This window comes from Lagopus leucura, unplaced genomic scaffold (assembly GCF_019238085.1).
Source record: "Lagopus leucura isolate 7727_CA_CO unplaced genomic scaffold, USGS_WTPT01 Super-Scaffold_100021, whole genome shotgun sequence".
Taxonomy (NCBI): Eukaryota; Metazoa; Chordata; class Aves; order Galliformes; family Phasianidae; genus Lagopus; species Lagopus leucura.
This window is the reverse complement of record NW_024962274.1, coordinates 8,474,587-8,502,387: the sequence shown is the minus strand read 5'-3', so window position 1 is coordinate 8,502,387 and position 27,801 is coordinate 8,474,587.

Below are 27,801 nucleotides of genomic sequence, written 5' to 3'. Positions count from 1 at the left end.
ATCTTCTCTTCCTATGCTGTGTATCATTTCAATATGTTGAGGCCCTACTATGTGATATATTATAAAGATACTGTTTATATGTATATGTATATTCTGCTGCAAGATCATTGAAAGAAAAGAAAAACTTTTTTTATATAATTGAGAGGAAAAAAGATTTTTTTCAACAGTTGGATATCTTATTGCATACATTCGGCTTGTGTCTTATAAATAAATTTCTGAAAGTGGTGAGAAAAGGAATTTCTTTCCAGGAAGTTTTACAAGGGAGTTTCAAGAACCAAAATCACTGAGCTGTAACCAAGTGATAAGAAAAGTAGGCTGGTATCTGGAGTAATTCACTCAAACGTGGCGTCATGTCATGATGATTTTATGTTTAAACTTACTCAGAAAAAAAAAAAAAAAAAGCAAGAGAACAAAGTTTTCATTTTAAAATACATCAACCCTAATAATACTTCGGAAAATACCTGCGTCTTTAAAAAATGAAAACATTCCAAAGAACTGAAAGCCACCTGTGTGTTCTTGCTGTGGAGTACTGGGAGGAGGGAGGAAGTCTTTGTATAAAACAATTTAAGAGACTAGGATTGCAAGGTTTTGGGGCAGTGCATGTGGGAACCTCTTTGTGAGGACAGGTTCTGTGCTGGAGGAACATAGTGTGGAGAACTTTGTTAGTGTCTTACTTGCAAATATACTATTGCCTGCTAATTAGCTACACCTAACACTATTTTATCACTACCTAAATAAGATAAGAGATTATATCAACTGACTACTTTGATATTAAGTAGGAATTTTAACTTTTTGCTCGTGGCAAGTCTTGTCCCATTTTAGCTTTTGAATACTTCAGTGTTTTTTGACTCTATTGCACTAACCGAATTCAAGTGTATATTCTGTTATATGTCTTAGTTTATAGCAATATTGTGGAAAAAATAAATTCAAAGAAAATATTGTGTTATTAATAGCTATGGCTTTTCATTTGTGACTCATACAAATCATGATTGGATGAATGAAGGGCAATGGCATGCACTCAAATACTTGTATAGGAATTTATGCATATAATTATTCAGAAACAGGATAATCCCTTTGGTTTGTGCATTGTGCAGGTTTAAATTTAACTGAGACAATGCATTCTTAAAGTAAATGATTATTATTTAATCATATATATATCTCTTTAAATATAACTTTAGTTGAGTGTTACAAAGCCTGATTGCATTTATTTTTTATATTTACCTGCAAATGATTTTGTTTATTTTAAGGCAGTTGAAGCTTTCGAGGAATATGGAGCAGAACTTAGAAAGCTTAAATGACCAGCTTAATCAGATATGTGAAATGCTTATGTTCAGCAGTGTCTCTCTGCTGCATTTTAAACCTATTCTTCCATTTGCTTTTGAATTTCCCTGATTAACTATGAATCATAGGCTTGTTTTGATTCTGAGAAGAGTCACTGCTAAATAACTGTTTTTAATTCTGGGGTAGGAAACTGTTGGAAAAATATAAGGGATTGATTTGTCAGTTAAAAATGTCAGGTCAAAATGTTTTTTCAAGTTTATCTGATGATCTTATCTTTAAGATGCTCATGTCCCCTTTGCTACCAGCAGAGATAATCTGCTCAGTAGAAAGAGCTGTGTCTGGGCCAGCAAAGTGTGTCTGTACTATTATAGGCATACTTGTTTGGATGAACAATATGACTCTTTCTGAGCCCTGGGTGGTATTTGATTGTGTGTTTCATTTCAGTGCAGTGTCTCACTGTCATCTTAGCAAGCTCTCTCCAGATATGGAATAGATTTAAGGAGGATAAAAATGGAATTTGCTTTGTTTTCTATGTATGTTTATATGCACAAACACATAAAAGATTCTTCTACTGTTGTCATTGTTGTGAAATAGTTTCCTTTTTTTTTTTTTTTTTTTTCCCCTTTTATTCATACTATTACTGTTCAACAATATTTTAAAATGAAAATAGCAGTTATCATCTTTCAGGATTTCTGTGGCAGAATTCTGTACTAATTTTATGTATTAGACATGCAAAATATAAGGAAATATTTGGATACCACTGAATGTATCCATATATACTTAATATCACAGTTCAGGTATCAAGAGAAAATTATCTCACTTGGCATTTTGGAAGCATTTAGATACATATATTGTGGATAAACAAAAAAAACAACAATGTTGTTTTTTTAAAATTAATTAAGTTGCTCATACTTGAAGATATATCATATTTTGTGATGTAAGTCACAATAAACAGCATTTTGGGACTGGTATTTAATACTTAGTTTTAAAACACCTATAAATTCAAAACAAATCAGTTCCTTTTAGAAAAGACACTGTACATGTGTATAATGAGAAAACACTCTCCATCCTAAACACCTTATGATTTAAGTAGGGAGGTTTTCTGAGTAAAATGAATAATTTTTGCAGGATCATGCAGTAAGTGTCAGAGCCATGAGCAAAATTGCATTCAGTGCTATTCAAACAGCACCCATCAGTACAAGTAGGAGCTTAAAGCTTTTTTTCAGCAGAAATCTAACAGCCATATGGTAATGCACTAATAAATTTGAGGAGTCCAAGGTAATGGAACGATGTAAGCATATGAGATTGCCTTTTGCATGTGTGACTACAGTTTATCACAGTTTGTCTAAATCCTTTTAGATCTGTTCTCCCAGGCTTCACTGTAGTAACAGCAATAGAAAGGGAGGAGGGAAAAGGCTAGTGCTATCTATATGCACAGTTTGGCTAGTAGAATCTGCCTGGGTTGGTGTGCTGACCACCCATAAGTCCAGTGCAGATTTATAGAAGCTGGAGGTGCACACAGTTCTGAGAAGGAGCCTAAAGCTTTATCTGAGGAATAGAAACTCAGACAGAAAAGGCCAGTTTAAAGCCCTGAGTTATGTTATGGTGAATTATGTTACTACTGTGCAGAAATTTTTCTATTTTTCCTTCTTAGAATCAAACAAACTACTCAGTGCCCCCAGGTATACATGAATTTTTAACAGCTAGTTATCCTGCTACCCATTTTGAAGCAAAAGCTAACCCATAAAAATAATAAAGATGAGAAAAAGAAATGTTTTATGAAATCTATGACTTTAGCCAAAATACATGCACCATACGATGGTTTACTGTAGTAAGCAAATTAACGTAGCAGTGAGCTTTCTGTACCTTTCCAATTAGGGCACATATCAATTTATTTTTATGGAAATATTGTATAGTTTACATTTTTAATACAGTATGAAATGTGAAGATACTCTCCTACATGGAATATAAGACTCCCTGAGGCTCACACACGTTAAATAATCCAGTTGTGCTAATAAACCTTTATATGCTGTGTTTTGCCAGCTCAGCTCTTAGCATGGCCTGAGAAGATCAACCTGATTAAATTTATGGGAAAACAACAACTTGAAGAAATACGTGGTAGTGAGTGGGGAGGAGAAAGGAAATGCTCCTGTTCTTCCCACTGAGAAGACAAATGATGAGATTCTTTCTCTTTTTTCCCTTTTTTTTTTTCTTAAACTCAGTATTCCCCTCCATTCCTAGAAGAAAAATTAATCTGAAGGAAAAGAACTTCAAAGATAATAAAGAATGAAGAGAAAGAGGAATTGATCTTGGATACAAGATGGGATTGAGTTATAATATAACAAGTTACAGGTCTTTTCCTACTGAAAGGCAGAACCAATTGATTTATTATCATGACTCTCAGCTTGCATTTTTTTAGGAAGGAACTGTAGACACTAGGTAGCACGTCCCCTTTGATTTGCCACACTATGTCTTAATTACCAATGGTAGAAGTTCATGTGGTAGTATTTTCCAACTTCAAAGGCTTCAGCAGCTTAAACGGCATGAGTGAATCAGATTTGTAAGAACACAGAATGACAACAATGTGGTGTCTTCATATCTTAGAATTGTCAGTTCATTTTTTATTTATTTTACATCAAAGCAAAAATAGGCACACAGAAAAGATAATAGGCTTATTCAGCATTCTTTTCTTTTGTTATTAAAGGAATTGAAAACATCCTGTTTCAAGAGCTGGGATTCGGAGCTAGAGTGGAGGTGTTATGAGTGGATGTTTTGAGGTTTTTGTGAACTTCAATTTCTTTTTTCAGTATCTTTTAGAGTCCTTCTCTTTCTATCAGTGATTTATACCAGGATATTTCCAGCAAAGTCTGTGTAGTTATCCTAGGGAAAGTCTAATGTAGAAGAAAATTTGGGCCATGAAGTGCAGGAGAGAATGGCATGGAGAACTTTAATTCTACAGAGTATAGATCAACAGATCATTTGGGTAGGTCTTTATGAAGGTAATCAGACGTTTCTTAATATTAAATCTATATCTGTAAATCTATCTTATGATGAGACAGAGAAATAAAAAGATCCATTTTGATGGAATCATAATCAGATATCAAATAATTTGTTTGGTTCAGTTGTGAAAAACAGCATCATGCATGCTGTTAAAAGGAATGGTGCATAATCCACAAACTTAAGCATCCAAGTTGGTGGGGATGGCTGGAAGACTGAAGAAACTTTAATCATGTTGGGGATGGGTAGAGGATGATTACTCCAAATAAATCTGAGTGTCAGTTTTAGAAGATCAATATTTACAATCCTATAGTAATCTACATTGTATTGCAGTAGAAAGCTAAGATAGCTCAAATTCTTATACAGATTATGTCAAATAATTATTCAGAAATGAAAAAATACACAGCATGAGTTTACTCCCTTCTGTTCATTCAATCTAATGAGGATTCTTCTCTATGTCTCTTTTATTGCATGTTGAATTATCTTAAATAAGCATTACTATTTATGAGTGCTCTGCTGGAGTCTAAAGAAGTTGATGATTTCTCTGCAATGAAGAATGGTTGAAAGGTCATTACATTCCTTGCTGTTTTATGAAACATAGTCTATAATCAGTGCATCAGGTAAAAATGATCTATTTTCCTCAACTGATGATTGTCAGAGGAGATGGATTCAAATACGCTTAATTTCTGTATTGTAATAAGGAACAAAAAATGTTTTTATTTTTACAAGTGTTCTGGCTCTGACTATAAATTAAAATAATCAGTATCAGAGAAAATGAGGAAAATATTACAATAAAGCATATGAAAATGAGGGAAAGGAACGTCACACTGACGTAATAATAATATCATAATATGGTTATAAAATGATGGACTTATTCTTGTCCAGAGATTAAAAAAACATAAAAAAAATCTTATATGCTTGAAAACTGTTGGAAGTATTAAGTAATATGTTTAATAGATTAGCATGTTTAGCACTGATTTGTTCGTACTATTTGCCAGTACTGCCACTGTCAGGACATCATTTTGCATAATGTAAATCTTGCATAGGTGTACATCTTAGTCTGGTAAGCTTTTCAAAGCCCTTTTCCCCAAGGAAGTGCCATCATGCTATAACTTTTCTTTTGTTCATTGTGGGGAATTTTTCTTCCTTCCTTTACCTTTTAATTTTAAATTCAAGTGTTGTTTAACTGAGCAATTCAAAATATCTACTGGTGCATAATATTAAAACAATTGCACAGTGTATTGCACTTGTTCAGGACATGCCTAATCAAGAATCTGCTTAATCTCAGAGAACTGATGTCATACTAATGGCAATAAGCGTTGTTTAATTGGAATGGTAATTGTGTAAATAGAAGACATCCATCTTCAGTTTTGTCAAATTTGCATTCAATCTTTGCATCCCCATGAGCATAGATCACACAACTGAAGAAAAAAAAAAAAAGGCTGATTTATTTCAAGTGAAATGTGAGAACAAGCAAAATGTGCAATCTCTTCTGTCCCTCAACTCTGTCTTGACCACTCTTGTTTTTTTTTTTCCATTTCTCTTCCTCTAATGCACACCTATTCCTTACACTTGAAGCATGGTTTGGATTTCTCAAAATTTACAGAGCAAGCATTGTACGAGGCTCTGAATGAGAAGATCTTAGGCAAAGAAAGGGGAAAGAAAACATGTCTCTCCAGCTAATAGTTCCTCTCACTCTCTGATAAGTTTCTTGTAGTCTTCCTCTACTGCGTTGTCTATTCTGTGTTCTTTCTTGGCATCCAATACATATTCCTTGACTATTTTCCGTTGTTTGAAACAGGTTGTGTAGATTACCAAAAAATCTGGTTCTGTCTGTGACATTCTGTATATTACACACATGCTCCCAACCCACCCCTTTTCCATGTGAAGACGGATGTTTCTACTCTGCCTTTGTCCGTTTGCTTGTTTGCTATGGTTTATCTATTCCCTGGCACTTTCTAAGCTTTCTCTTGCTTAAGAAGGGTGAAAACCCATGTGATTTGCCTTCCCTAGTGCAGGTATAAGTGCTATGAATGGTATTGGATGGTCATTTGACTGAACTATATGGTATTTATTATACTGGAACAAAGCAAAAACCTCATGAAGAATTGTATGTCAATTCCTCACATTTGAATGAGCCAAGTTCTACAAATCTAGACAACTCAATGCACAAATTCAGAACTTTTTCCTTTTCTTTCTAATATTAAAGTAGATGCTGAGTCTGTTGTGTTATGCATGTTGCTCGTGGCTCTGGGTAGTTCTGCTTAATGTGATAAATTTTAGGGCCTATGTTTTTCAAATTAGTCTTTGTGATGGATATTAGATTTATGAGCTGGAAATAGAGGGTAAGGCTTTCTTTTTCATCAGTAGAGAATAAAGAAGGCAGTAAAGTTCCTTTTTTTGTTCCAGGTTTTTCTGTTTCCAGCTCAAGGTTAGACTTAAACAGTGAACAGTGAGAGGCAAATCTGATCATTACGTCTAACGGTGATGGGGGTAGGAATTCACTTTCCTTCCAGCTTTTGGTAACCTGTCTTAATAAGACCCTAACCTTTGGTTTCACAGTGTCGTGCACAGTAGAAATAACAAACCATGTAAAAGCGAAGTGTGATGGCAGGATCTATTGGGGTTAAATTCTTCCAGCAACCTTTAAAAACTTGATTTTGTAGCAGTAGGAAGAAGCAGGATGTCCATGGCAATCAGTACAGTGATTGTGTCATACAAACTTGCAATAGAATAGGTAATGCTTTTGCTCTCAATTTTGTTCAAGAAAAATGGAGAGAGAGAGAGAGAGAGAGAGAGAGAGAGTGATCATTTGCATTAACTATTTTAAGATGTCTTTTGAAAAGACTTTGATGCAAAGTTTAATATTTATGAGAAACAGGATCTCAGTCTGTTACTGATATATATCCTCTTCAGCACTCGTTCAGTTTTTTTTTGCCTTACAAATATTATGATGTTAATCAAGTGAAAACAGATGGGAGTATACAAACACGAATGAGCTTTGCAGTGGGCACTAGTCTATCCAATTTAGTCCTCAATAACTGCAAAAGTTAATAGAAATTACTTTGCTGTACAGTGATGGCCCAAAATTTTGCTTGACCAGGATCCATTGTTTCACTCACTTCAGTTTAAGTGACCCAAAGTGAATATAGCGTTGCTTCTTTAATTTGTAAGAGTGCTTTCAGATTTAATTAAAGTTTATAAAACTCTTAACTAATCAGATAAAGGGCACAGTATTGAACAAAAGTGTTGTTATCAGTGAAAATTCATGCCCTTCTCAGAAAACAAGTAAATAGATTTTTGAACAATGTGACTTGTTTGGGTTTTTACAAGTTATAGATGTGTAGTTGAAGGAGATATTGGGGCAGAAGTTGAAAGAAATTGCTTTGGTAAGCATACTTTAAAAAATAAGAAAAAAAAAAAAAAAGGAAATTTTCATCAAGTCACAAAGTTGTCTGATTTAATACCCACATAGACTTCTTTCCTAAAGCATTCATACTGCAGCCTAACCGAAGGTAAACAACAGGATTGGATGTAACCTCTTTTCTTTCCATAACTTACAGGAGTAAAGAGTTGCTAAGTGACATCGTCTGTTTCACCTCAAAAGGACCCCAGCATAGATAGAAATCTGCTCTCTGTAACTTTGGGGCATGTCAATATATTGCAACTCCGTGTATTTTGTGGTAAGATAGAGATGGATTAAAAGACTGGGAGAGAGAGAGATAGGAAGGACATAGGAAAGAATATTTAGGATGTTGTAGGGGCATTCATTGCACAAGGCATAATTGAGAACTTCCCTATAGCTGTTCTGCACTCACCCCCACTACAGTTTGAGGTTTCAGCTTTTCATGATAAGCCAGGATAAAATGCCTATGAAAATTTGATTCTTTCTGTGGAATAGATAATCTCTTGCCATTACTCATCTGATCTTCAACGCAGAAGTCTGCTGTTACATCCAATGCTGTCTGTGTGTGTCATCCTAATCTGCAGAGACCCAGCCTGAGATCAGGTCACTCATGCAAGGTGCTGTAGTAGCAGCACTGCCACTGGCAAGTGAACCAAAACTGTGCTGTGTGAAGCTCTAGAGACTGCTTAAACTCAAGCTGTGACAGAGAGCAGGAGGGAAAGGGAATAAAGTACCAGTTACTGAGCGAGCCTCAGAGCCTCTGTGATCTGGCTCCTCTCAGATGACATATCCACTGAACAACTTCTACCAGTGGACCATGCCTGCAAAAAATTGCATTCTAAATATGAGTGGAAAATTGTGTGTGTGCATGTGTATATCTGTACAAGTGAGACCATGCTTGAAAAGGAGCTTAGGAGTATTAAAGACAAGAGAAGATGGGTAGATTTACTAAAGGATGTGGAGAAACACATTTGGTGTATGTGAATAAGAAGGCTACAGCAGCAAAGGTGTGTGTACTGAAAGGGAAGAGTAAAGGGCAACCAGTGGAGAGTCAGGAGAGAGGGTAAGTTATGGAAGAAAGGAATTTATGAAGTGTTGCAACTGAAACTGTGCCTATATTGCTCAGTGTTCCCCAAAGCAAGTATTGCAAGATGAAGAATAAATGGAGTTCAAACAAAATGTACTCTATTGTTAGAACAGTGTCTTAAACTGCTTGAGATATTACAACTGTTACCTGTGGCATCATTAATGTTCTGGGATTATTTCATAAATTGGGCACTAAAATATAATGTAGTTGAGAGGGTTGGCCCTTTATACATAGATAGAAGAGATTGAATTGTAAGAGAATTAATGATACCATCATTACAGTCTTTAATCTATTTTATAGAGAACTACTTCTCCTGTGAACAATTTGTCCTTTAGAGAAGAATTCTCTAAAATTTTTGAGTAAGCAAATTTTTTGAGGTTTTGCTTCTGAGTGTGAAATGAAAGCATTTTGTTTGGCATCTTCCTGAGAAAAGAGGTAAGATCTGCAACAGTTTCTTTAGGCTAGTGCAGATTACAATGGGTTAATGCCTATGGAAGCAAGTAAGTACAGTAAGTTGCACTCAGGGTGGGTTCAGGTATATATGTGCTTCTGACTGTAAGTCAGAGTCACACAATAAGCAGTCTGATTTGTATTCCTGCCACTAATGCTTGAGTAATTGCAGGTGAAAAGATAGGTGTATCACCCTGGACATCATGGAACAAAAAAAGGTTGGATAGCTGACTGCATGAAGAACAACATTTAAACAAATTCTTGATTTCTCCAATAGGATTCTTTGTTGAGTTTCTTAATGAGAAGTTCAGCTGTTCTCATTGATGTAGCTTGGAAGGTCTTCTGTTTTTCTTTTTTACACCTTAGTTCATTGCTTTTTATTTTTGTGCACTGTACATCGGACTCACCTTCTCATTCAGAAGGTTCTTGTGGGGTAATTACTCCAGTCCAATGATTATGCCCAATCTAACTAAGCTAATGAAAACCTGCCCTTCAATCTAAACTGTAATCAGTTTATAACAAGCTCCCTTTTCCTGTGCTTCATTACTGTGACAAAATCTCTTTTTCATACCTCAGAATGATAAGGCAGGGTGGAAAAAAATCATTTTCCATTACCAGGCGTGCATGAAAGGGAGATGGGATTAAGCATGCAGAATTGATTTATTTGCATTCTTCTACTGCCTTGGTTGCTGCATCTTTGAAAGAAGTTAATATCATGTCTTTGATTTGGCCTCTGGAATCACAGACCCTGGCAATCAAGCATGCTTATTACAGCAGTTGAATAATCTAAACAATGGAGCCCCAGTTTATATTGATTAATTTGAAAATGTGGTGGACTTGTAGCAAAAAAAAGCATTTTGAAATCTGTTAGCTGGACATGCGACAGAGCGAGAAAAATGCATTTTGGAATTGGTTAGCCCTCTTGACAAAGCTATCCTTATATGCTTTTCTTAATGGCTGTGATGACCGCCCTAACCTCATCAGCCAGTTGCTTGTCATGTTTCTCTTTTGCATTCATTTTTCCCATTCTTCTTTCTGTTTGCTTCCTGCATTCCTGAAGGCTGCTCATAGGTAGAGCCATTGGTGTCAGCAGAAAGTGATGACATAACTATAGATTTCCTATTTGCTCTAACAACAGTACACAACTCTAATACTAACTTAATATCTCATATAATTTATTTCAAAAGTACATAGGCATCTCCCAGTTTGATTTCCCTGTTCAGCTCTCATCCTCTAGGAATCCCAGTCTGGTTTCTTTCAGTATGATTCACTGGGAATCATTTTTTGGACAACAGCAAAGAGATGCCAACATTATTACTTTTTCTTGATCCTGAAACGGGACTTGAACCTAACCAAAAATTCTGAATGTGTCAAACAGCTTTCCTATTTCAAAGTTTTTGCACTAAAAAAGCAAAACATCTGTAAAATCTCTCTTTTGATTATAGTAGTAGTATTCTGCATTTTCTGCTCTCAGAATGGAGAGTCATTATGTGACATTACATGGCACTGTACCTTAAGCTGATCACAAGACATCACCTAACAGAATGGTAGCTGGAGGCCTAATAATAATAATAATTAAAGTTAAGGCCTAGTCAAAACTGGAAGCCAGCATTTAAATTGTTGTCTGTTCAGTCCCTCAATGGAGCTTTAATGGAATTACTCTGAAGAGACCCAGCTAAATGAGAGCTTGATTTGCTCCTGAGCCTCAGAAACTCAGCTGTGGGCTTTCAGTACATTTTTCTGTCTTCCAAGGTATTGAGAGAAAAACAAAAACCCTAAACACCTGAAAATCTGAGTTCTCTTTACATTTTTTTTTTTAATAAGGCAACCTTTTCAGAAATATGACAGTCTAAAATGCTTTAGAATTTGTGAATAAAACTGTATTCATATCTTTCTGCATCTGGTTTTGCACTAGATAGGTACACGTTTTAAATATTAAGCAGAAGCAGCAGAATGTACTCAGGAGATACAATAGCAGTGGCAGGTATCTCAGCTGAAGCGGAATATTGATCAGGCAATCAGGGAAGCTGCTCTCCCGCCTCTCTGTCTAGAAGAACTTTGATACCTAACTCAATGTTAAAACTGCCAGCCTGTCAGTGATTTCAGATTAAGTGTCTGTACTTCAGGAAAAGGAGTCCATAAATTAACTTCTAATGCTGATGACATTCAGAAAGCAAGAGGCTTTCATTGGCATTCATGGTTCAGCACCTTTGGACTGGCAGATTTTAAGCTTGCGTTTGCCATCCAGCCCCACAAGCTACAAAGGGGTTATGACTTCAGCACTGTAATATTTCAAGCAGCCTTGCAAAAGAAAAAAAACGCTTATTTACAATTTCAGGCAGCTAGCAAAAGACAGAATAAACCACCAATGTGGGTTTTCCTTTAGTAAACGTGCTGTTTGAGGTAAGCCCCAAGAAAGCCCATTTCCTGTATCATCACATTCAAGCACTGCAGAATTTGCCTTTTGATTAGTGTTGGAATAGGGTGGTTTTAGGGTCTCAGTGGTAGGCATCTGAAAATAAGACAATCATATACAAAGCTGTTGAGTGAAATGTTTGACTTTTGGCAGCCTGCACCACTTACCTGAGCCTCATCTTTTTGCAGAATTAACAGTGAAAGTGAAGTAGAGCTGTTTGTTGGAGGCCAAGTAACTCTTGTTCCACAGTAGATTTTGAATGAGTCACAGCAAGTGTACAGAAATCCTGCTGCTGGTGACCACTGCTGTAACAATGCAAGCAATGACAATTTTAGTTTAACTTCTGTGTTAACAATTTCTCACGTGTGTTCCTGTAATTTCTTTAACAGGGCAAAAGCAGTGAAATGCAAGACTGATTATTAAAAAGAAATGTGTACATTTTCTTCTAGCATTTCTAAAGCAACTTATAAAAGACAACGATAAAAAGTTAAAGTCCTACTTAACATTCTATGGGCAAGTTAGATCTTGGATGAAAACATGTTTTCAATCTATCCTACATTTTAGAAGTCCTTTTTTAAGTGTTTATGTGTAATTTAAACAAGGATGTCATATCTACATACCATATCCTGAATAAAATTCATACTACCTCTGCAGTAAGGAAAATATTCTTGCCACATCCTGCAGTAAAATTCTTATATAATTAGGAACAAGAACGTGGTTCTCCAAGTTTACTGCTTCTCCAGGAAATAAGTCAAAAGCATCAGAAGCTTCCAAATATGGAAGCTGAGCTTTGATCTGTTGAGCAGTGTGCAGAAAGCACACATGAAGCAGTTTCATGGAATCTAAAAAGAAAATACAAAAAGCAATTTTATATAAACTTTACCTGACTACAGAAAAAAACATTTTCAATTTCTTATTTAACAAAAAGAGCAAACTGGCATCTTTGCACATTTGAGTATTTCCAAAGTAGCAGAAATTTAAGCAACTGGGAAATCAAGGAATGTACTTGAAGTATAACATTCAAAAAGAGAAAAATGAGATAATTGAGGAGTTACAATTGGTAAACACAGCCACCAGAAAAGGTAGTAAGATTATATTTCATATGTGTTGCTTCTCCAATGGCATGCATAGCTATTTTATGTTCAGAGAAGTTGATCACGTATTTAAGTGATGAATCACATGAATTTCTGCCCATGCACTCAGAATAGCTTTTCCCAGAGCAGGCTCCAGAAGAGCTGGCCGGCTGTTTTGTTTGGACTCTGACTGGTGAAGTAAAAATTATCTCTGGTTATTGATGTTTTTCACTGGATTAAAGGTGTACTGGCATTAGAAATAGACTGTAAAGAATAAAATGTTACAGTCCTGTAAATATTCATGGCATCATCACAGTGAGGAAATTAAATGCAGACTTTTTTTATGAACAGCTTAATTCTTGTGAGACTTTGCAGTCAAAGTGCAGTCACACAATTTCCTATTTCCTTCATATTTGTAATTGTAGCTCCTAATTATTTGAGGTCGTTGTGTGTCTTCTTTCTTCCAATGGTCAAAGATACTAATTCTCTTCATGAATAATTTATTTTAACAATTGATTAGGTAATGAGTGAAATGACTGGATAAATTTTTCACTGGAAAATATTATATAGTCATTAATATAGTCAGTCATATATAGATATGAAATTTTGAAAAAAGGTAGTTACAACAAGTAATTGTCAGTCACAAGATTGGATATTTTATTATTATTGTACATGAAATTCACTCTCAGAGGATAATTACTGTAGAGCTGTAATACAATGTACATATATCTGTACTCGTATGGTAAGAAGACATTTTTAATCTTTATTTACATATTTAATTCTTGGGTAAATGAAGAGATGGAGAAATTGTTATCCTTTATATATTTTTGCTGTATTATTGAAGGTTTATTTACACCAGAAGTTCTCCTCCTAATTCTGCTAGTTACTGTCACCTTGTTGTGCTGGATATTATATACATATCTGATGAAAGGCAGTTCTTGTGCAGATGATCTCAGCCTTAATCAGCAAGGTAGATAATGAGTGGCAGAGGTGGAGGGAACCACAATTACCTGCCTGAGTAATGGATTCTATAGCAGAAATCAGGAATTGTATTTTCCTGTTTATTGCTTTACTCCAATGGGCTATGCTGTGCTAATTGCCTAAACATTTGCACAAAATCAGAGTTCTGGTTGCTTCCTTTGATTTTTTTTAAAAAGTTTGAAATATGTGGTCTTAAACTTTCAGTGGGATTTATCTGAAAGGATTCCTGTTTCTGTTAAAGTCCCACTGGCATTCTTTTTAGAGAAAATCCTTAATTTTCACTAAATGCTGGTATTTGCTTCCTAACATCTCGTTTAAAAACAAACAGCAAAGAAAGTTATACATGCATTCAGTTTCTCTTGAGTTTGAAATGTAAAATTTCAAGTGAGCCAAAGAATAAATTTTAAGTCTAGATAGAGTTTGTTATTTTTGAGAATTTCGTGGTCTTTGAAGGCTGTGTAGGGATGCTCACAGAAGGTGAAAAAGTAGAAGTGTTTGACAGTGATTTGATATCTCAATCATTTGTTTAGTACTGCAAAATATAGTCATGCTCCTTTGCACTTGCTTCATTTTTCTCCTAGGAATGAGCATAGCCTGTAACAATGAGAATCTGCCAAACATATTATGACACTACAGATTGTTATTCTCTTTCTAGACCCACAGTAAATCTTTTACAGGGACAATCTGTGCCCGTTGCCTGCTGTTACTGAATTGCAGGCAAAAGGGCTGGCTCAGAACAATTTCAGTCTCTTAGAAATGATCATGTCCATAGAAAGAAACAATTTGCATAATTTGGCTGAGAAGTTATCTCCTGGCTGACCTAAAAGAGGGAAAATGCACAGTAAACTTCAAGGGTTAAACTTTTAAATATAACGTCTAAGAGTTGGACCTGAACACATTATGGAGTCTTTTTTCTTTTCTGTCTGTTTCTTTTTTTATGCTAATCTGCATTTTTAAAGTTTGCTGCTGGAATGGTATCGGTATATTTATGGCTACACTTATCATTTCAGTTTGAGTCTTAATTGCTTTTTTTGAAATTTAAATGTAATAATATTTTAAAATATAGTTTTAAAACATTCCTTTTATTTCCCAGATAAAGCAGTCCCATTTCTGTTAACTCTGCGTTGCTGAATGAAAGTATATGACTCAAATGTTCATGTGTCTCTCATTCTGCTTAGCAGTTCTCTGCCAGTTCTAGTTTAGTGCTCTATCACAATCTCTGTAAATACTCCACCCATCCCTCTTCTCTGAGCAGTACACCATGTATTTGTTTGCATTGCAAACCAGAGTTGAAAAAGTAACAATAAAAATTATAATTTCCATAGAAAAGAAATTCTGAGAATTCATGTGTGGTCATTGTCAAGTCCATGTGCAGTTTGGTTCAATGCTAACAGAAAAGGGCTAAAAAGGTAACATTAAGTGGACTCTAAAACAAAAATTTACTTGAATTTCTTGGAAAAAATAATAAAAGCTCATTGTGGAAAAACAGGCTTTGTGATGTATAATTTTAATTCCACTAATTATTTTTATTAAATGGCTATAATTGCAAGGTTTGTGCTAATTCAATTTTATTTTTATCTTTTTTTTTTTGTGTGTGTGTGTGTGTGGTTTCTTGAGATCATAATTTCAGAAGAAACTGTTGAAGTATGACTATAACCCTCAAACCAGACTCTGTTCTTCTTTGTTCTCCTTTGTTGTTCCATTTGCTTTTTGACATTTGCGCTACTTTGTGCTCAGCAATGAAAAAAGAAAAGAAAAAAAAAAAATCACACCATTTTGCAAAGACAACATTAGATGATCTTGTATGTATGAGCTTTGCTGCCATCCTGCAGTAATGGCAATACTTAACGTTTGTGCTGTGCTTTGAGATTGCACTGTAAATAACATTTTTGATTCAGTAATGAAATAGTTATAAAAATGAATTGTACCATGGAGGAGTTAAAATAAAGAGTTGGTAGGGTGACTGAAGGGTGCCTGGGGTTTTAAGAAATTGCCTTTTCTTTCTCAAAAAAGTACTGTAGTTAAGCAGGGTGGGTAAGTTCACATGATGCTGAGGTACTCTTAAGCTTCATTTACTGGTGGCACGGGAATTCAGGCAGTTTGATGTTACAGTGCTTTGGCAGTTGAGGCTTTGTAACATGAAAATCAACCATGAGAATACTTCTTTTGTTCCATTACTTCAAATGGAGCATATGCAGATATTTTCTAGAAGAGGTAGCAAAGTAGAAAGCATATCCCTGAACACAGAAAGAACAGAAGGTGTCTGGCTGTTAGACCAGTGCTGGTAACATTTAGGTTTTCTGCTTCTTCATACATTTTTAGAAAGCTGTGGTATTTCATTTTATTTAGAAAAAATGCTAGACGTGTTTTTAATCCCTGGTTTCTGGAAACCTTTTTGCCTTTCCACAGAAACAATCAGGCTGAAAGCAAACAGAAAAACAACTTTTATTCAATGCAGTGCGTGGATCAGCAGCATGCTGTAATCAGTAAAAGTAGTGCTGAAGATCAGCCACAGGTTGTAGTACAAGCAGAATACTGGGCTTCGTGTAGTGATCTTGCCTCCATTGGAAAATTTTGTTTCTAAAGCACGTAACAAAAGGATGAAATTATGTAATGAGTGCGTAATAAGAGGTGCAGGGGTGGGGGGAAAACACCAATAATGCTTGGAAGTGGGATAGGGCAGGGAAGTTGCCAACAGAACACCAAAAGGAGCATAAAGATTTCAGCTCTCCGAGGAAAACTGCAACCCAACTGAGGCTGAAAGGGGAAGTTCTCTGAGAATGATAGAAAATATAGAATAATTAGGAAATTAAAAATAAATAAAAAGATTCCTTTGCTTATAAATAGAACTAAGGGAGACAACTTTTTTTACCACAGACTACAGAAGAATTTCTATAAGAGGCAGCTGATGTCCAGTATTTTCCTAAGCTTGATAGATCAGCAGGGTTCTGGCAGGTTCTGTTGGAAAAACAGTTTATTTTTAAGCGCCCCGTGTGGGAGATAGTCCTTCTTAAGACTGCATTTTGTGTTGTGCTTGACACATAAATTGATGTACAGGAAAATATGAAAATTTCCTCCTATTTTAACTAGATTATGCTTTGATCTGGATAAGAAAAAAATATTTAATAGAAAAACATGACCTGGGACAGTGAGTAGGTTTGTATAAAGTTGAAGTTCCTGGGATAAGACTAAATAGAAATATCTATCTGGAAGGTATACTGATATATGACTGTTAACACAGATTGCATCAAGGCTATCAGCAATGTTTCTTTCCTGACCCTGTGAGACACTGTAAGATGATGGTTGGCTCAGGAAATTGTACTTTGTTTGAATTACAGACTAGAAATCCAGGTAATGTTTCCTACATTGGTGTCCAATGGACACTGAATGCAATTCTTAGTAATTATCTGTAAACAAGAGAAGGTAGCTAAAGCAATATGACAGCAATTGCAAATATAAGCTGTCTACCTCTACTAAGGCTGTTGGTCTTTTTATAACACAAGAGTAACTCTAAAGACCTCTGTCTTTTATGTCCTTATCACTATCAAAAATAGAATGCCCTTATTCTCAGCTAAGATGGGAAGTCTATCTTCCATATTCTAAGAACCAAGTTACCGATTTACTTTCTGTTAGGAAAGCTCTCTGTGGCTGACTTCTTTAGCCGAAGGAAAATAGAATGTATTTTCCTATGAATATGCAGTTTGTACACAAGATAATCTTTTCAACTATAAACACCAATGAAAGTAAGACTCCAGAAAAATTAATAATTTTCACAGGTAATTTGCATCACAGAGTGAGTGCCTGCTTGCTCTTTTTCTGTTCCTTTTCACTGTTATAAGTGCTGCAAAAAAAAAAACAAAACCCTGAATTTCCATATCCCATTCTGCTGTACATTTTTTCTGTTTTTGTCACCAGCTGTCAATACTTAGTAGATCCAGCACAGTCACTTTGACATTGAAAGAAAGTAATTGTAATTCAACTCAAAACTAAGCAATAAATGTGTAAATGACAATTGTCATTGTCAAATCTGCTTTAGGCAGAACAGAATTAAGCTTCAGTGTAGAACTGTGGGCACAGGAAAATAGCTGTCTTCTGTTACTAGTTTAAGGGTGCCAACATAAAGGAAAACCTCCTAGTGCTAATTGGTATTTGTTAAAAGGCTTCATATTGACCGTTTGTATTCTGTGTAAAATGGCTAAAAGATATATACTAGATCTGAAGTATATAGATCTTACTATAAGACTGCTTTAGTAAAACAGAACATATACTGGATATGTGTAATTCAATGTGTTCACCCAGTTTCTGTCAAAAATAAGGGTAATTATTTTCCAAATTTAGGAAGAAGTAAAACTATAGCTTTTTTCCAGCTTCAGTACTTCACAAGCTGTACTGGTTGCCCATCTCTTTCTCTATTTAAGTCTAATGTAAATCTTCAGATTGTGCGTGAATGATGTCTAACCTACTTAAATGTAATTCAGTGATTCAAGAATAATTGGAAGTTAAAGGGACTTGCTGTATTTCTTCTCTGTACACGAGCTGCACAGCACAGACAGCAAGCAGAAAGATTTTAGCTACTTTATAGGTCTACCATCTAAGGCTAATGTGATTTTTATGCTTACAGGATGAATGATGTGGTTACTGGGAGGATAAGAAAAATAATAGAGACAAAGAGCATTGGGAAACACGCACACAAAGACAGTGGACAAAGAAAGAAAGGTAAGACCAGTTCTAGGACCCAGTCAGTGCTGTCTTTGATTGCAAAAGCTAAGTGAGGAGTGACTTTTCCTTCTGTGCTTGTATAATACATACTAACAAGATTGCCTAGTCAATGGTAAGTATCATAATACATGTGAGTAGTATAACAGTTAAGTTGAATGTACAACATAGTGAGAGTTAAATATATCATTCTTCATTGAAAGAGAAATATGTATGTAGATAAATATCACTAACTCCATTTTATAGAAGGAGGAGTATATGATCCAAATATTTTGTGGAAGTGTGAGATATTCTGATATCTGTAGTAATACTCTCCAATAGATTAATTCACTATAGTTATTATCCAGACACAGTACACTGAACACTTAATAATGATATGAAGATACTCTGTTCTCAAACGTGGGATTAAATCTGTTGATGTTTTACCGTGGCTTTAATATGCAGTTCTTAATATAATTGTTGAATTCACAAGGAAGAATAACAGTAAGGACTTAAGCTCAAGTTTTCAAAAGTAAATCTCGTATACCCAGTTTCTGTGATACCTCTTAGGACAAATACTACTGTACAGATTGTAAGCAAGGCTCATGCTTTAAAGGTTCTCAGATTTAGGAGGCTGTTTCTTAAGACTAAAGGCAGGAGGCTGAAGGCCACTACATTCTTCATATAATCCAATCCATTATGTAGGTCTGAAATCTCTCAAGTCTGAACTATATTTGTTTCTAGTTGTTTCCATCAGTTATTGTTCCAGTACATGGACTAAAGAAGTTGGGCTAATGCTTTACAAAGTGTACATCATTCTTAAGTTAAATATCAATAAACAACAGCCAATTGCCATGCCGAGGAAACTTCTGCAGAGTTCAGGGCGATGATAAATTCAGCTTTATTCAGTAACCTAATAGCTTCTTGGTATGAAAGGTTATTTCACCTATAAACATCTGCTTTTAATCTATTTTTGCACTATGACTTTTCAAAGGATACCATCATGTTTTGGACTTTATCTACTAGACCTATTCAGATTTGATCAAAATTGTTAATATTGCACTGCTTTTTGCTACTCCAGAAAAATGGTAGTTTAGAGCAATATGTTTTCATTGCCTTATTTTTGACACACTTTTTTTTTTTTTTTTTTTTTTTTTTTAATACTTCTATCTAGTCAATGGTACAAAATAATATAGTGAAGTTCAGGCCATGTTTGTTATTCTTCTATCTATTTTATCTATATTATATCTCTATAATCTTCTGAATTATATGACTCACTAAAATGAAGACTAAATTAAAACTCTCTTTTACTAAAGGTTAGTTGAGATTGTATATCCAAAATAATACTTTAATGTGTTATGTCCTCCTCTAAATAACTAGTAAAATACTGCATTTGAAAGCTGATAATTTTTACTGGGGACACTACATGGCACAAAACTCAGTGTGTAAATCTTCACTGGGTGGGTGTTGCAGATCACAACTTCTATGGCAATTAATATTCAAATGCTTGTTATTATGCAAAGATTTCTATCATTCTCAAGACAAAGTATTCTTGGAAATAATGATGTTGATTTTCTCTTAATGTGGAGACAACAGCCCCAATTTTAAGTGTGATGTAGAATATACATATGAATAGATGATGGCAGTTAGAGATGACCTTCTAATCTGAATTTCTGAATTTGAGTAGGGAAGGTCATTCATTAATGCCATTCAGCTAACAAGTGAGCAATTTCATAGAATTCATTATAGTCCCAGAGCACCAGTGCCTGCATTTATTAGTTTCAATATGCAAAATCTATTACTATTCATCATCTTCAGTCAACAGCTGAGAAGAGAACTCTACATACTGTTTTTGTCAGTTACAGTGAAAGATCTGGTTGATGTCTTACCACGATAGAGAGTTTCCAAACAGATATAAGCTGAGGTTTCTCTTATGGCGATTCTGCTGACAGGTGGTATCTTACCTTAGATGGCTATAGTGTGTCCTCGCAATGACTTGTTTTTCTTCAGAAATCACCTGTACAAACCTCTTACATTTAGAGAATAATTTTCATAACAGGAGAATATTTTTATGACTTTTGAAATACATCTTCATCGCTTCTGTGTGCACTTTCAAAATGAGTTGTTAAACACAGAAGTCCTTAGGCATTCTCTCAGCAGTTAAAGGTCTCCCTCTTAACTGTTAGTAACTGTTGCACTGTGGTATCTGTTAGACTGCTGGCTTATGGTACCCTGCACTAAGCTCTGCTCTGTTCCTGTGCTCTTCACTGCTACATACCCAAGGGTACCTAATGATCTGAGGCTTGAAGCTAACCCTAAAAATGGAATGTGCATTAGAGTTTTGCAAAATTTTACATGTATGCACTTATCTTACTGGGAGCTGCAGACCTGAGTCAAAGACCAGGAGCAAAAACAAAGTTCTTACATGATTTATCTAACCAACGTAACTTTCCAATATCCTTACCTTTTTTCTGTAAACACAGATTTATACAGGTAGGTACCTCCTTTTTCTCTTAAAAGGGGGCCAAGACAAACCAACTGGTAAACTTCATTACCTAAAGTAGCAGAAGTGACACAGATGACAAGTCAAAGTGGTGAAGGTCAAAGTGGTGAAGACAAGTTAGAAGGCCTCAGCTTTTCCAGACAGAACTCAGAACCATAAGCCCCCTTAGGGAAGTCGCAGTGCCAGTTGAGACCTTACTGTAAAAACAAAGAAACAAAACAAAAACAACAACAACAACAACAAAAAATACCCCCCCACAAGATCCTGTGCTTGCTTATTTTTCATGTTTTTCATCTATAAGATGAAAGTCCTCTAACAGCTCAGCAGTGGGAGCAGGTGAGCTTTACTGAAGAGCAAAGACCACCTGATTAATTTAAACTCTGACTGATAAAGCTAAGAGGACTAACTTTTGCCCAATAAATTTCATTCAGCTCTCAACTTCTGTATTCTACAGCCTGCTTTATTAATGACTATGCTTTCCCTTAATGTGTAACTGTAAATGATTTTGCAAATGATGTACTGAAGTACAGGAAATTCTATGTAAACATTAATATATATATATGCCTCATATGTGAATCTGTTCCCTCCCTCATGTATGGCTGCCTTTTCACTAAAAGAAATTAAATATTTTCTCATAATCTGTGTTTGATTTTAGCCATTGGGGGAACACAATCTTTCTGATTTAAGTCATACTAACGAATACCTAGGGTAGGGGGAATGGTATTTCCAAGGCAAATGGTCAAACATGCATTTAGTCACTGCCAAAAAGCTTAATTCACCATATATAAACAAAGCTATAAATAGGCAAGCTCTTTAATGTTCTTTATGGCATAACATTTGTAAGTAATAATGAAAAGGTTTCATGCATCCACTGACATTTTGAATTGAATTAAAATCTTAACAAGTTTGCTATGGGAGAGTTCAGTGAGAAATGTACAGTATCTAGGTTTTACTCGTGCTACTAGTTATGCAGGTGAGTAAGAAATGTTCTATGAATGAAGCAGGGATTAAAAAAAAGGTAGCAAGCTGCTGTTAGAAAAAAAAAAAATTGTATAGAAAAGAGTCTGACCAAAGTTCAAGCAACAAAGTAGAATAAAAATTGAAAGATCAATGTGGACTAAGGCTTCTAAACTCCCTGTTTTCAAGCACAAAGCAAATCCAAGCATAAGCTCTGTTTATTATACAAAACTTGTGTCCACTTTCTGCATTAGGTTCTCTATTACATAGCAAAAAGTGACCTTTAAACTACCTTGACAGATAGCAGCTGACTTGAAAATTACTGTCATTAACAGAATATCTAGAGAGCAGACTATTGTTAAAAAAAAAGGCAGATGTTAACAATTTGCAACCCCAAAAGACAGCCACAATAAAACCCCACATTTCTAGTACTCTGAAAAACTGTTACTGAGATGCAGCATCGTATACACAAGAACAATTTTTTCCATTTTTAAATCCAAGCTTTATGTGGACAAAGCCTAGAAAATATTCAGATTATTCAAACAAGAAATTCTTATAAAAATGCTGTGACTTTTATCTGCAGAAAATGAAGTTTGTAAATGAAGCCAGTTTAACCTTATCCAGTTGAAGTAATTCTGTTATTTGAAAAGTAAAATTAAATATTTAATATTCTCATTATAAAACCAAGGGAAAAAAAATCTAGAAACAAGGCTTTTAGAATTTCTCTTCTAGATGATAGCTGACCCAAAGAACAAAGCCAATTAACTTCAGCCTTCCTTTCTCAATTTCTGCATCAATACAGACAAAATTTTCTTTATTAATGAACACCGCCAAGGCTACATTGTGCAGATTCTTGCTCTGTTTAGAAAGTGAGTTGAACTATGCCACTATATCAAAATAGATTTCTGAGCCAGGTTAGTTTGTTATCCAGAAAAGAAATGAAGTAGAATCATTCCTTGGTTAGTTTTAAGTGATGTCAACTAATGGAGCACCTGGAAGGACAAAACTAAGCAATACTGAAGATTGTAATGCCATAATCTTGTTGATGATGGCAAGCTCATGCCAGCATCATTAACAACAACAAAGAGGTAAATTTCAAATGGAGCAGAAAGTTGCAGATAAACAGTGAATTTATCAGGAATTCATGGACAACAGGAATGGCAGCATGGAACAAAAGTGGGTATCTTCTTTTGCATGTTACCTTACCTGAACTGTTTCACAGTTTCGGCACTTTCCTACCAAAAAGATAATAAAAATTTAGAGTACCACCAAGAAAGAGGAAATAAATGTAACATAGGAGGAGAAAACCAAACTGAAACTAATAACGGAAAGCCATGAGTATACTATAAAAAAAATTGTAAAATGTAGCTGTAGTAAGTAGAAAATGGTTCAATATTATACAACTACACACACACACACACACACACAAAAAAAAAAAAAAAAAAAAAAAAAAAAGTGTGGAAGTCCTACGTTCTAAATCTGATTTAGACAAGTGAAAAATATATCCTTCATGTGAAGAGAATGTAATTTAATGAACTAGTATAAGCTTCTTCCTGTTCTTAGATATATCTCTTCTTTGCTTCATAAGTTACTGAAAATGCATATGAAAAATTATAACTACTTTTTATATGTGAGGCTTGGCAAACAAAATTTAATGTTAGAAGAAATGTTATGATTCCTTATATGAAAGACTTTGTCATAAAATTTGTTTTGTTAGAAAGCTTATTTTTACATAAATCAAAGCCACATTTTTTCTTTCTGTCTTATTTGAGGCATCCCACTGTCTGCAAATGTCTTTGAGTGCAGGCCTCTCCTCCAGATGTTTCAGGAATGTAGCCTTTCTCTCTCTCTCTTTTTTTTTTTTTTTTTTAATCACTAATTGCTGTATCTTTTAAGGTGGATGGTTAAAAGTTAAGTGCTTGAGAGAATGTGACTGGGCCATGTTAAATTAAGGCCAGCAAGGGTACAAGCTGGGACAGTAACTCATGTATTCTTCTGATTACTGACCCTGAACTTGCCTTATAGGCCTTCCCATAAATTATGATAGCCTGAAAAGAATTACAATGAAATATTGTTTTGGGCAGCATCAGGCTTCCCCTCGAGTCTTAACAGAAACACTTGGAAGCAGAGTGGATTTCCTTTGGATCCTCTCATTCTTCAAATACAAAGCTTGAAGCATTTCAGTTTTGGGCTTCTATCCCATTCATCTCCTTGTTCTTCTTAAGAGTTTCCTGAAACTTCCTGTCTCCTGCATTACTAAATCAAGCAAACTGCAATGCCTGGATTAGCTTGTTACTTTGTCTATCTTTCATTAAGAGCATACTGACTAGATACTTGTCAAGATTTCATTTTCTTGGTTGGTGGACTTTGTGTTTCTCTAACTGCATCGTCTTAAAGAGTTTTTCTGCAAATATCCGATGATGGCTTTGATGAGGAGCTATGGAAGGCTCTCCCTGACCTCTCTTATACCACAGAATCATTGTTTATAATGATGTGTTTATGTAAAGCTAAGGAAAATTCCGTACTCTTGACAATGTCTGCAAATGACTGTACTGGTATACTAAGTACTTATACTGAACAAAGGGAAAATAGCAATATGCAGGAAATCTAAATGCAGTGAACTCTTAAGAACTAAAAATACTTAGTGTAGGAAATGAAAGAATTATTGGTTTCATGTGAATTTGCACTCTACTTTTGATCACTGCGTAGATTGAGTGTTCATATGAGCTTCTTTGACTGAAGTACGTTAATTCCTGTTGTCACTACCACTCTTCTGATTAAAATAAAATTGGCAATTTTATTTCAGGCAACTTCCTGCTTTTGTATCACAAGTGGGATTACAGGCTTACGTGAGCAAAAGGAGAAAATACTGTCCTTCCTTACTAACCTCTGAAAGCTATTAGAAGGGAATAACTGACTCAGCCTCCTCCTGATTTTGTTTATAGTTGGAAGTTTTTGTGAACAGCAGTCATGCAAAGATATGAGAATGGACTGAAGTAAACAGGGGTGAGGTGTAGCTTTGAAGTATTTCATTTGTCTTCTCTATTTTTATTGTTATTTGTAGCACTGTTTTCTCATGCTTCATAAGCACTTTTGAACAGTATAGTTCTAATTTATTTTCTGAAAATATAACATGTAAATAAAATTTTAATCGATTTTAGTGCATTTGATTCACTGTTAATAGGTGCCTTATTTTTAAAATTAACAGCATACTCAATAGAATATGATATTATATCTATCATAAATAAAAACAGTTTAAATAAGTGGAATCTGTGTAAACTAAGCGCAAGATAGATTCCACAAAAATAACAAGCCCATTTCTCCATCCCAACCAAGGCTATGAATATGAGCCTTTAGGGAGTATGAAAACTGCTTGAAACCAGCAGTTCTCTTGATACTGGCTTCTATGTTTGCCTGCAATTATCACTCTGCAGGTCTGGCAATTTACTTCTTGTGTTTGAAAATGAGAATAGTAATCTGTAACTAAGCAGAGAAATACAACAGAAATATGTAGATTTAAAAAAAGATCAGGTAGTAGGTTCCAGATGATTTTTTTTTCCTTGCACAGTTTTTTTTTTTTTTTTTCCTTTTCATCTTCTCTTGTGCCTGATGTGTGGTTGGAGCTCTGTACAAAAAAGTAAAGGTCTAGGTGACTTAGAGCCTGACTTGTGTTTGAAAGCCAGAAGGGCCTGTACTCCTAAATCAGTCACATGTGCTTGGGAATCCCACTGAAGTCCCTACACAATCCTCTAACTACATACGAATTAAATATGACCCTAGTTCCAAAGATAAATTTCACTGTATAAATTAATTCTACAGTCTTGCTTTGTCTGAAGCTGAGCTAGACAGACTGCTAGAATGTCATCAAGAGGTGTAAGTGATGCTGGTTTTTATTTAATAGATTTCTGCCATTTCTATCCCTATAGCAACAGTGTAGCTCTCATTCATATTAATTAGCTCTTAATTCAGAAGCTTTATGGCAATTTGAATGATAGCACATAAAACATAATTATTTTGTTATTACCTTTGTCAGTTATTTGTGAATTTCTCTAAAGGGCAGCTTAGTTTTTGATTTGATGCATCATGGAGATAAAGAAGCTTTATATGAACATAAATTTACAATCTTGTTATTTAGGAGGGTGGGGTTTATTTGGCTTTTTTTTTTTTTTTCTTCCCTTTTTTGACTTTTTCTCTTAGACAGGAAAATCTGTTGTGAAAGCAGAAAAACAAGAATATTCTTACCCTCCTGTTTCTTTATGAATAACCTGTTTTCAATTTCTATTTCAACTTTACCAGACTCAGTAATTGCTGAGTTAGGTGCATGGAAAGAATCTGAGAACAAAAAAAAAAAGCTGTAGGTATTCAGTGTTGTGGTGATACTATGCAGAGAACGAGTAATAGAGCATATACCAAATCCTTCCATTTGATTCCTACATATAGAAAAGTCAAAGGGCAAATTTCCTACTGGAATATGTTGAACCTATTAATGTTTATGATGGAAACCAGGCAGGCAGGCCACTTGGTTACCTTCCAGATGTTTACAGTGGGCTAACTGCCCAGGCCAGCTAGCTATTTGCTAAGTGCTTTGATTCTGGATTCGAAGACTCCACAGATTTCACATCCTGAACGCCTTGACTTTCAGTCTTGTGTCTGTGTTTTATTCCAAGTCCAATAACTGACATTCTTACTGTTCACTAGGAGTGGTAACTGATAAAGTCTACTACTGTAAAACTCTACATCTGTATATTAAATTTCATATTATGAAATCCCTATAGGTGTGTATGTCATGGAAAGTGGAAGGCTTTCACAGTCTGTGTGTATATCTATACACACATATATATGTATTTACATATACTCTGTGTATATACATATATATTATGCTAAATAAGCAGCTTTACGTATTTAATATATAATTTGCCAAAACTGGAAATTCCCCTTACTGGGGAGGTCACATAATTGGCTGTTTAATGAAACACAATAAATACAAAGCGAAATTGCCACCACAATTGTTACAACAGCAGAGAGGAATAAGAGTGCAACTGATTTGAATATATATTTAGAAGTATTCAATAAATAATGAGTAAAAAATAACAATGTTAGAAGAATGAAAATGTACATCTATATTACAATCATAAAATTGAAAAACTAATCAGACTGCATAATTAAACCATTAATGTTCAGCTTGCCAAAGTTAAAAGGAAACAGTTTTCCACACTAGGGGCATTTAAACTGATACGTGCCTGAAAAATGAAATTTCAAGGTTTTCAAAAGTCTAGTAATAAGTTAGCACACATGGAATACAGATCAATCAGTTCATCATTTTTTCTACCAAAAAATGTTTTGTGAAATGTCTATATTTTAATTTATTTGCATGTTCCAGTATCTGTTCAGCTTTCTGCATATGCCCATCAACAAGTGAAATCTTACTGAGTCTTTGCAAAACATCTTGCAATTTTCAATATAGGGAGAATTTTCACTGTTATTGCAAATACAGGTGATCAAATTCAAAGGCATATACAGATGCACAAAAATTACTTATAGACGAAACATATTTATGTGAAATAAAGTGTGAGAATTTAAGATTGAATTCCACACCCTTAACAGAGTGGGAAGATATTTAAAAGCACTGAAGATTTATGACATGGCTCTCAGTGCTATATAGTTGTAAATTTATTGTAGATGGTTGCTGATCCCCGGTTACCTTCCTTTTGGATTTTGATCATAAATGTGAACGGTTAAGAATCAAGGATCTTTAATAAGGATGGAAAATGATACAGCCAGGGCTTTAATCAATATCTGGACAATCTTGGAATGCCAGTAATTTCTAATTCTAAATTGCAGTACTAATGCTAAAACCTTGGAAGATACATAAAAGCAGAACTTGTTGCAACAGTGAGAGTACAGTCATGTATAAAGTTCAGAAGTTGACCTATTTAGTGGCTTCCTCCAAAGTTT